Genomic DNA, 12011 nt, shown 5'->3' on the forward strand with positions numbered 1-12011 from the left:
AAAGTTGGAGAAATATTTGAGCCTCACTGTCGATGCCCTTGAAAATACACTCCTGGAAATTGAAATAAGAACACCGTGAATTCATTGTCCCAGGAAGGGGAAACTTTATTGACACATTCCTGGGTTCAGATACATCACATGATCACACTGACAGAACCACAGGCACATAGACACAGGCAACAGAGCATGCACAATTTCGGCACTAGTACAGTGTATATCCACCTTTCGCAGCAATGCAGGCTGCTATTCTCCCATGGAGACGATCGTAGAGATGCTGGATGTAGTCCTGTGGAACGGCTTGCCATGCCATTTCCACCTGGCGCCTCAGTTGGACCAGCGTTCGTGCTGGACGTGCAGACCGCGTGAGACGACGCTTCATCCAGTCCCAAACATGCTCAATGGGGGACAGATCCGGAGATCTTGCTGGCCAGGGTAGTTGACTTACACCTTCTAGAGCACGTTGGGTGGCACGTGATACATGCGGACGTGCATTGTCCTGTTGGAACAGCAAGTTCCCTTGCCGGTCTAGGAATGGTAGAACGATGGGTTCGAACACGGTTTGGATGTACCGTGCACTATTCAGTGTCCCCTCGACGATCACCAGTGGTGTACGGCCAGTGTAGGAGATCGCTCCCCACACCATGATGCCGGGTGTTGGCCCTGTGTGCCTCGGTCGTATGCAGTCCTGATTGTGGCGCTCACCTGCACGGCGCCAAACACGCATACGACCATCATTGGCACCAAGGCAGAAGCGACTCTCATCGCTGAAGACGACACGTCTCCATTCGTCCCTCCATTCACACCTGTCGCGACACCACTGGAGGCGGGCTGCACGACGTTGGGGCGTAAGCGGAAGACGGCCTAACGGTGTGCGGGACCGTAGCCCAGCTTCATGGAGACGGTTGCGAATGGTCCTCGCCGATACCCCAGGAGCAACAGTGTCCCTAATTTGCTGGGAAGTGGCGGTGCGGTCCCCTACGGCACTGCGTAGGATCCTACGGTCTTGGCGTGCATCCTTGCGTCGCTGCGGTCCGGTCGCAGGTCGACGGGCACGTGCACCTTCCGCCGACCACTGGCGACAACATCGATGTACTGTGGAGACCTCACGCCCCACGTGTTGAGCAATTCGGCGGTACGTCCACCCGGCCTCCCGCATGCCCACTATACGCCCTCGCTCAAAGTCCGTCAACTGCACATACGGTTCACGTCCACGCTGTCGCGGCATGCTACCAGTGTTAAAGACTGCGATGGAGCTCCGTATGCCACGGCAAACTGGCTGACACTGACGGCGGCGGTGCACAAATGCTGCGCAGCTAGCGCCATTCGACGGCCAACACCGCGGTTCCTGGTGTGTCCGCTGTGCCGTGCGTGTGATCATTGCTTGTGCAGCCCTCTCGCAGTGTCCGGAGCAAGTATGGTGGATCTGACACACCGGTGTCAATGTGTTCTTTTTTCCATTTCCAGGAGTGTAACTCTGTTGAAGACTAAGTTTATTGAACACCAATAAACAGTACGTACAATGTGTTTCACTGCACTCAGTACCAATGGCTTCGGTGTTGTGCAAAATAACGGATAGCTTACAGAGCAGCTGCTCTGTTGTCTTTAACAGTGTTTCACAATTTGTCTACTATACGAAGAATACACGAGAGATGATATACTGGTAAACTTACAGGGAAACAAGACCGAGAAAATATTATAAACCATGTTCTGTCCGCCAATAGTTTCATTTATTTAGATGTAAAATATTTAGAAATTGCTAATGTAGACTCCAACAAGACCAACATATGATGCGCAAGTGTTATATTAAGACCGGAGAAACATGTTTTTTCTCAATATCCAGCATCGAGTTGTGCAGTAACTTCTAAATTTGTTTCAAATTTAGTCTATCAACACCAGCTGCTCTGTTGGGCTTTACGTCAGAGACGTCCAGTGCAAGTTCAATTATTGCGAATGCATCTCTGAAGAAATTGTTTTCTCTCCCAAAATCCCATACAGTGCATTCTGGAGGAGTCCTGTGTTAGTTTTGCAGTTCGTTTGCAGTCACTTTTGATACGCCACACGTAGATGTTGATAGTACTATTATAGAACTTTGGCAGTCTCATACTGTCGTGGAACATAATCTTTTCTGCGCCTTCGTAGTATCCACCGCCTTATAACATCAGTTCAGTACACTATTTCTCAGGCTTCAGCGGCATCTGTACTATCTCTGTGTATAGGTACTGGTTCATACTTCGAACTCGTTTTTCTGAAACTGAATCTCCTCTTGAAATGTATCTGCTCTCGCGTCACCACAGGACTGACAACGTTAAAGTTGTCATTCTTTTTTCTTTATGTTTTTTCTTTTTTTAAATTCAGAATTGCTCACACAGTCCTAATGTGATCTTTTTTCTGCTCGTTGTTTTAAATATCAATTTTTCTTTCATTATCACGGTATTTTGATATGTAACATGTTTTAGCATCTCTGGGATGATTTGTTGTCTACTTTGAAGTTTCTTGACTGCTATTCCAGTGGCTGCACAGGGCAAATGGTGCTTGGTCCTGGCCTTTTTATATAAATCTTCATTTTCTTTAATTTTTGTGAGTTTCCTCTGATTGGAAGGCTCTATAAACACTTCCCCTTTGTTATTAAGTATCCCAGTTCCGTATCTGTCAACAGCATTGCCTTTTTTCCTTTCTAAGACACAGCGTTTGAATATGAATAAAAGTTTTTCTTTTCTGCTACATACGTTAATACATGGTCTTCCCTTTATTTTTCATGCGCTGTTATTAGCTTGCCATATTTTTCATGTGAAACGCTTGATTACAGTACTGGGAGGAAAAATGAGTGTACAGTCTAGTAATTCTGTGTATTTTCCTCTCCAAAGATTGCAATACATTTATATCATTATGTGACGAGTGTACTACAGCATAGTCAGCAGCAACTCGTTTAAGCCTTTAGGATACAATTACGTGATTTGTGGAATGTTTATTATATTGGTATTACTCTGACGGATTCTTTCCTAACCATTCGCAACCCAGAGATAGGGAGGGGACAATAGGCTGCTTTTGGAATTTTTTTGAGTAGGAACAGAGATAGCGTTTGTAATATCCACGATTACATTTTACTCAGAATAATTTTCACAACAGAACTGTGTGTGGAATTTTATCGAACATTATCGTGTTGTCAGTCAAATGGACTTCGTCGACACTAAAAGATAATAATAAATAATTATTATTTGTGTAATAATTTAATTTTCTGTGTCTCAGACAATGTTCATGGAAAATAGACAATGCAAATCATCTTTGCTTATCTCAGTTAATTGTAGATAAAGGACGCTTCTTTTACTGACTATTGAACTGACTGGACGCTATTGATGTTACACTCAGGTCTGTAAGAAACTGTAATGTTTGCATGTTGTTAATATTTGCAAAATAGAGTTACTTTGGATGTGAAATGTTTTTTATTTATTTCAGAGTTAAATCCATTGTAATTCTCGTCCTATGTAAGCGTTAATTTTTCCGCTCAGCTGCTAAGGAGCGCAGCCATTAGTGTTAGTGGTCTACAGCGCAGTTTATTAATAAATCGTAGAAAAGTAATAAGCAATTTTCATTGAGAACATTTTCAAATGTTAATACATAATGAGGCTAAAGCAAAATGATTTAATATGTATTATTTGTTTGTGGTAAAATAGGGTCTGAAGCGACAATCGATAAGTGATTGTCTCGTGTCAGCTGCCATCTTAGTAAAATATTGCAGCGGCAGTTTTCAATAGAAATTTTATCAGACACAAATGTTGTTGGGTATAAATAATTACTGTAATAATTGCGGATTGGTGGCACAGAACCTACTTCGAAAAGACAAATTCAACTTAGATTTAATCTTTAAATACAGTGCAGATAGCACGTTACGTTATATAAATTCTTATCTGCTAATGTATGAAGCCTGATTATTTCGCACTACTTTCATAAAGTATTTTAACAGGAAAAATACGTCAGTGTTGTGCGCATGTAGTATTCTGTAACAAACTGTTTATTTTGTTAAAGAGAAGTCCTTCCACCCCACATAACAGTAGTATTAAATCTGATAAACGATATGCGATTTAGTTCCATTTACACTAATTTACAGACAACATTGCTACACAAACCTCAGGTGGAGATTTCTTTAGCAAAGTGACGATTATTAGCCGGGAAAAGCAATGTTGAGATCAAACGACTTGTTACGTTGATAATAGGTAACTAGTTTTATTGGTGATCTTGCTGAAAGCCACGAATACTGCGCTCGCCACATGTTCCTGGCTGAATATAATTGCCTTTTCGTCCTCAATGAGTTGAAACACTGAAGACTCCGAATACGGCATGGCGTAAGTTGACAGCCGCAGATTGGATTGCTTAGCTGTGGAAGAGCCCCTCTTTATCTCTGAATACTTTTCGGATGACTTGCACCATGGGCCAAAAACGGGCGTAGTGTCACGTAACGTGAAGGCAAGCATGTGAATTCTTTCCTGCTACAAAACATGTTCGCTGTGGTTATCTGTGACAGCGCAGTGTGTTTTTTTCTTCCTAATGTTGGCGTTACAGGTAGCGGGGTTTCGCCGGACACCGGATGTTCCCACTTATTGGCCGCCACTTTGGAGGCAAAACTTAACAAAGGACAGTCGCCTAACGGATTACAAGGTTAACATAACTGCGCAGAACAAGTGAACAGGAGATGTCACACTTTTGTAAAGGTATGACTGGGTGGGACAAGTTTTCATTACCAGATACCACTGAAAAGCGCAGTGGTTGTTGGATGAATACTACATTATAACGATTATGATGGCGAACTTGCTGTGAATAAGGAGAAAGAGAAGAGATAAGTAAAAGGTGACTACAATTAAACATTCACTACATAAAGTGGTAAACGGGATATTATTTACCGTATGGATACCCAACTTTATAGGAGTAATTTTCAGTCTGCGCGCTGCAGGATATGAGTCGTTAATACCGCCAGGGTCGTGACATGTCCTCAGGCGCCGGTACTGGTATTGCGACGTAGTGCTGAAACACGATCACCCGCGTGCATTACAGCTTCAGACATCCAACATGGATCTGGACAAGATGAGCGGGGCTTTATTCGTAAAGCTGTTTTATCAAAACAGCAGCAGTAGTGGTACTGCTCTTCGCGAGTATATGCGCGTTAAAGGAATACGCACTGTTCCTCTCTTCGCACAGGGATTGAAGAACACGAGTTGGAACTAACTGGCGACTCGGACATTGCTCTTGGAAGAGGCCGACGGCCAATTGCGCCAAAAATTTTTGAAGAAAGTACTGTTGCCGTGGTTGAGAATACTGGACGCAATGTACGACCTTCAAGCAGTGCACGGGCCGTGTCACGAGACCAAAAGTGCTGCAAATAATTGTGTCTATAGTGGGTTTCCTGCCTGTTGTGGATGCATATATTCGTCATATTAAGTAACGTTTGTAACCTAGATAAAATGGGTTCCTACATCTACATCTGTATACATACTCCGCAATCCACCATACGGTGCGTGGTGGAGGGTACCTCGTACCACAACTAGCATCTTCTCTCCCTGTTCATATCCCAAACGGAACGAGGGAAAAATGACTGCCTTTATGCCTCTGTACGATATCTAATCTCTCCTACCTTATCTTTGTGGTCTTTCCGCGAAATGTAAGTTGGGGGCAGTAAAATTGTTCTGCAGTCAGCCTCAAATGCTTGTTCTCTAAATTTCCTCAGTAGCGATTCACGAAAAGAACGCCTCCTTTCCTCCAGAGACTCTCACCCGAGTTCCTGAAGCATTTCTGTAACACTCGCGTGATGATCAAACCTACCAGTAACACATCTAGCAGCTCGCCCCTGAATTGCTTCTATGTCCTCCCTCAATGCGAACTGACAGGGATCCCAAACGCTCGAGCAGTACTCAAGAATAGGCCGTATTAGTGTTTTATAAGCGGTCTCTTTTACAGATGAACCACATCTTCCCAAAATTCTACCAACTAACCGAAGACGACTATCCGCCCTCCCCACAACTGCCATTACATGCTTGTCCCACTTCATATCGCTCTGCAATGTTATGCCCAAATATTTAATCGACGTGACTGTGTCAAGCGCTACACTACTAATGGAGTAATCAAACATTACGGGATTCTTTTTCCTATTCATCTGCATTAATTTACATTTATCTATATTTAGAGTTAGCTGCCATTCTTTACACCAATCACAAATCCTGTCCTAGTCATCTTGTATCCTCCTACAGTCACTCAACGACGACACCTTCCCGTACACCACTTTCAATGGTTTATTCGTTATTTCTTTTTCGCATACCCTTACAAATGTTTCCACACTGTTTCATTGTCCTATGAGCTCTCTTTTTTCACGGATGCCTTCTCAAGTAGCGGAAGTTTAATTATACCCACCCTGTGTATAGATGCAGTGGACAGAGAGCTTCGTACGGTGTTGAAGTGCAACTGGCATCTAGAGAGAGAGTAGTGGTGAAACGCCAAGATAATCTGGTGGTGACTGTAGGGATAGTGTGTCGGCAAATCATGGTTATGTAATTATGTTGTCCTTGGCTATGAGTGCTTTCGTTAAATGAACTTGAGCCGTGCGTGGCTAGTGTTCATGCCATCTCTTATTTAACATCTTTTTCTTTACCGTACTGCCACCTCGTTACGTTAATTTTCAATTACTGGTGTCACTGAGTTGCTGCCTTGCCTGCCCGTGAGCGGCAGCAGCAGCGCTTATCGATATAGGCCCTGCCATACAGGGTGTCCGACCGAAAAGTCTATCCCTGATTACATAAATTGATAACTCAGGCTAGAAGTAAGATACAAATATGAAACTGGTGTCTAATTGTTTACAAACTATCAAAGTTTTTTTCACACATCAGTAAACTTCCACATGAGCACCCTTGGTAGCACGTAGCACATATAGGCGATATTCAATTTCCGTCCACACATTAGCCAACATCACTGGAGGGATCGATTCAACGACTGTGGTTATCCGTTGACGCAGGGTTTCAAGATCTGGTACACGTGTTCGGTAGACCTCGTCCTTGACATAACCCCATAAAAAGAAGTCTAATGGGGTTATGTCAGGAGAGCGTGGAGGCCAAACCGTTGGCCCATCACGGCCAATCCATCGTCCAGGAAAGGTCATATCGTGATAGGCACGGACGTCCAAACCCCAATGAGGCGGTGCACCGTCTTGCTGAAACAAGACATCGGGATGATACTGAAGCAGCTGAGGAACAGCATACAGTTCCAGCATGTTCAGATACACTGCAGATGTGATGGAAGCCTCAGCGAAGAAGAATGACCCGATAATTCGATCGTGCAATAGCGCGCACCAAACATTCACCTTTGGACTGCCTCTGGTGCACTCCATGACCTCGCCAGGGGGTTGTGAACCCCAAATGCGCACATTATGGCGATTCACTACTCCACTGACAAAAAAGGTCGCTTCGTCGGAAAAGGCAATTCGTCTGAGATAACCATCATCGTCCTCAATACGTGATAGCATTTCGACCGCAAAGTCATATCGACGTGTACTGTCATTGGGCAACAAAGCCTGAACGATTTGCACTTTGTATGCACGAAACAATAAACGTTTGCGTAAAATGTCATGGAGAGAGCTTTTTGGCATCTGTAATTCACGTGAGGCCCTGCGCACCGATTTCTTCGGACTTCGCAGAAAAGACTGCCTTACAGCTTCCACCCTGTCTGCTGAGGTACTTTGTCGACCAGACCTCGGAAGGTCAGCAACCGATCCCGTGTTCTTGAACTTCTCATACCAGGCTTTAATGCTCTTGGCATCAGGTGGATTCCTTCCAAATGTTGTCTGGAAGTGTCTCTGCACTGTGGTTGGTGATCGTGTCTCATGGTACCACAGGACACACTGTGCCTTCTCCTGACTGGTTAACATGGCTTCTTGGGCACTGCACCTCATCCACTACCTACGTACTGCGAACCTAAAACAGAAAAAAACTTTGATAGTTGTAAACAATTCGACACAAGTTTCATATTTGTATCTTACTTCTAGCCTGAGTTATCAATTTATGTAATCAGGGAAGGTCTTTTCGGACACCCTGTATTATCTTTGCTGTACTGCTATTTCCTGGTCGTCGTGTGTCGTCGAACGAGTTGGAACGCGCCAGCATTGCAGTTCGGATCGGGCAATGAAGTGAGTTGTAACGCGCCAGCAGTGGAGTTCGGACCTCGCAGTCGGACAGTTGGGACGCGGCACAAGTTCGGTCGGGTTGGAGCGGCAGTGAGGTTCGGGTAGCCATGACTCGCCCGACCGTTGCCGGCACGCATGGATCGTCTTACCGGACGACGTATATTTGCTCGCCGATCGCTTATGGGTTGGCGGTGCGTGTCTCAACTCGTGGTTCGTCCTTGTGATTGCACAGTCACTGCTTTTAGTATTGGTCGCGTTCTTCGTCCAAGTGGTTGTGAAATTGTGTGTAGCCTGTGATGTTCACTGTCCAGTTATTTCAGTGCTGTCTCCGTGCTCATGTGTAGCAGTTGGTCGGTTGGCGCAGTCGCGCTGTAGCACCAGCGCGGGATGCGCGCCAGGGATGCGCGGATGATTGCCGACACACATGATTTGAGTGGGGGCGACTTTGGTTGATCGTCGGTCGGTCGTCTTGTCGGACGACGTATATTTGACCGGCGATCGCTTATGGGTTGGATGAGTGTGCCATCTCGTGATTCGTCCTTGTGTTGCTCAGTCACTGCCATTAGCATTGCGTAGTTCTTCGTGCAAGTGTTCGTGAAACTGTGGTGTATGTGGTTTGACTGACAACTTATTTAAAGGTTGGAGTAGCGAGGAAGGACACGATAGTCATCATTCGCCCGATGATTGCCGACACACACGTTTGAGTGGCAACGACTTTGTTTGGCCGTTTGGTCGGTCGTCTGATTAGACGACGTATATTTGGGTCGTTCACCGCTTATGGGTTGTCTGTGATCCGTTCTCGTTGTTTTTCCAGTCTCCGCTGTTAACATCGTTTGAGTTTTGGTGCAAGTGTGGAGCGGAACCGATCTTGATCATTGGTCTGTTGACTGTCTTTCGGTTGGGTTCCCAGTGGATTGAAAATGGTTGGGCCGACTGCCTGTCTCACCTAAGCGAGCGTTAGTGTTTGAATTCCAGGCCGATCCTCGAACATCTGAGCGCCCTTAGGTGTACTACCCTATTTTTTTTAAATTTTGTTCTTGTTGTTTGCCCGCATCTCGTGGTCGTGCGGTAGCGTTCTCGCTTCCCACGCCCGGGTTCCCGGGTTCGATTCCCGGCGGGGTCGGGGATTTTCTCTGTCTCGTGATGGCTGGGTGTTGTGTGCTGTCCTTAGGTTAGTTAGGTTTAAGTAGTTCTAAGTTCTAGGGGACTTATGACCACAGCAGTTGAGTCCCATAGTGCTCAGAGCCATTTTTCTTGTTGTTTGTCTGGCTTCTAGCCGATTTTGTTTTAAATTAGAATTGTTTTGCTCTTAAGGCCTTCTGCCTAGTTTAAAGTACTGTTTCACGGAAGACCTTCGGCATTTTAAAGATTTTAATGTTGATGAATTTTCAAGTCTTGGGCCCTCAGCCAATTTTGAGTCTGAGTTGTTGTGTTCTTAAGGCCTTCAGCCTAGTTCAAAGAACTGTGTCACGTAAGGCCTTAGGTATTTTAAGAATTTTAATGTTGTCGAATTTTAAGTCTTGGACCTTCAGGCGATTTTGAGTTGGAGTTGATTGCTCTTAAGGTCTTCAACCTAAATTAAAGAACTGTTTCACCTAAGGCCTTTGGTATTTAAAAAATTAATGTTATGGAGTTTTAAGTGTTAGGCTTTCAGACGATTTGTATTTAACTTGTTTACTTCAGCCTAACTAAAGAACTGTTTTAAGATAAGTCTTACCTTTTAAATTTCTGATTATGTTTGCGTTTTAAGTTATTGGCCTTCAGCCGTTTTTAAATTAAAGTAGTTAAGTAGTTAAGTACCAAAGATTAAAGCTGTGTGTTAAAAAAGATAATTTTTTTTTTTGGCTTTTGTAAAGTTTGATCATATAACAAAGTTGTATGTTCGAGTGTAACTTACAGCCCCTTATTTTGTCCCTTTTCCACAATTTATACTATCTGTCCTGTCCTGTGGTTTAAGACGGGCGTTTCAAAACTTTTTATGAAAGGACATATCTCACTGGTCTCCTGCTTGACGTTGCATTCTTCCTGAAGTGATGTATAAATGGACTGCCGTCAGCGTTAACTCTTTGTTATGAACCTCACAATCGGAGGACGATTAAAGTCGACGATTTTCTTCATAGTCATAAGTAACTGATCAAAGAAGGAATTTTCCAGTCCCACGCAAATACCTCGACATGGGACTACTTTGTGGAATAATGTTATGGATCCTTTTGTGGGCAAAGGATATGTAACACCTGGATTCACTCGTAGTGTACTGGCAAATTACAATTTGCCTAAGAAAGAGGTTTTTTCCATAAAATTTTACTACCTACACTCGAATAATGCACAGTTTAATAGGACTCCTTTAAGAGCGAACCAGCAGGTGTATCGAGTGCAAACAAAGTGCTTCCGCGTTCAATGGGAGCACGTTAGAAGAGTGTTGCAAAATCTACACTATCAGAAGCTCTAAGAAAGAGGTTTAATATCTCAGGGAAACCTGTTTAGAAAATGAAATCGGAGCTCACTACAATGGAGAAAAAGAGGAATACATTTTCGAGTATCTACTGTGACCAACTTTGCATCATAGTTGTGCAAACTTCTTATATTGTTCATCGTGTCGTGACTGCAACTTTGTCGTAACTGACACATCAACGTTTGTCACAGTGACGTATTACTACACACAGGACGAGGTGGGAGACCTGATTAAAACAATAACATTCGCAATGGTGGGGCGGGGGGGGGGGGGGAGGATGGGGCCCAAATTACTGCCCAGCCGTCGTCACATAGGTTTTATTTGATGCCCTAAAGCCGATTAAGGCAAATTCCGAGATGTTTTCTTTGAAAACGAGACGGCAGATACCCTTCAATACGCTTGTACTACCCGGGATCGTGCTGCATCTCTATTTATATTTGGAGACGATGAACCCCAATTTTCATTACATTTTTTGTGTTGATAAATTATGCGGAGACTATCGACATACAGTGTGTTCCAAAATATTTTTTTAAAACTTTTATCACGTGTATTTAAGATTCAGCGACAGGTACAAAGGTGCAGTTTGCAGCATCACGTTCACACACCTAAATTTTAGTAGCTGTGCCGCCATCTGTAGTTCGTAGGATATGTAAGCGATGTTCCAGTTCCTTCCGTTCCGGCGTGGCATGTCCTCGTTAACTTGTGCTGGCCGCAGTTCCTGCAGGCCCTAGGCTCTGGTAAACAGCATCCATCCCAAATCCTCAAAGAAAAAGCTCTTCTATGTCTGAGTCCTGCTCTAGCAATACGGCGACTTGCAAATGCATTGTCCACAGCCCCCCTAACAGTCGAGGTCCAGTGAAGAGGGGCACCATCCACCATACTGCTCCATCATGGTGTCAGGTTGCAGTTCTTAGGCGTGTCCAGATAAACAGTCGAAGTTACTCTTCAGAGAAAAACGGTCCCACTGTACGTCCGTCAAGAAGACCGTACTACACGTTTACCTTTAGATTATTGCGAACGATTTCCGTGCTCAATTTGGGGTTCTCAGAGCTCCAGACCCTCGTATTGTGTCGCTCTACTTTCCCAGACACATGAAAACAAACTTTGTCCGTAAACATCACCGTTTTCAGATAGTCTGCGTCATCGTCGATACGACTCAGACTCTCAATTCCACATGCCGGTCATCATGCTGAAGCGCAGGTATTAGCTGTACGTTGTAGGCAAGAAGTGTGTCTATTGCGTAGCACCTTGTGCACAGAGGTTGGTTGTAACTGAAACTGTCTTGATGCACATGTGCATTACTTGTGCTCGGACATATACAAGTCATCCTCTTCATGACACTCCCGGAGTCCTTGAACCTTGTGGTCGGATGTGCTGGGGGGGAGGGGGGGGGGTCTGCCT

The sequence above is a fragment of the Schistocerca cancellata genome, chromosome 6, assembly GCF_023864275.1.
Source record: "Schistocerca cancellata isolate TAMUIC-IGC-003103 chromosome 6, iqSchCanc2.1, whole genome shotgun sequence".
Taxonomy (NCBI): domain Eukaryota; kingdom Metazoa; phylum Arthropoda; class Insecta; order Orthoptera; family Acrididae; genus Schistocerca; species Schistocerca cancellata.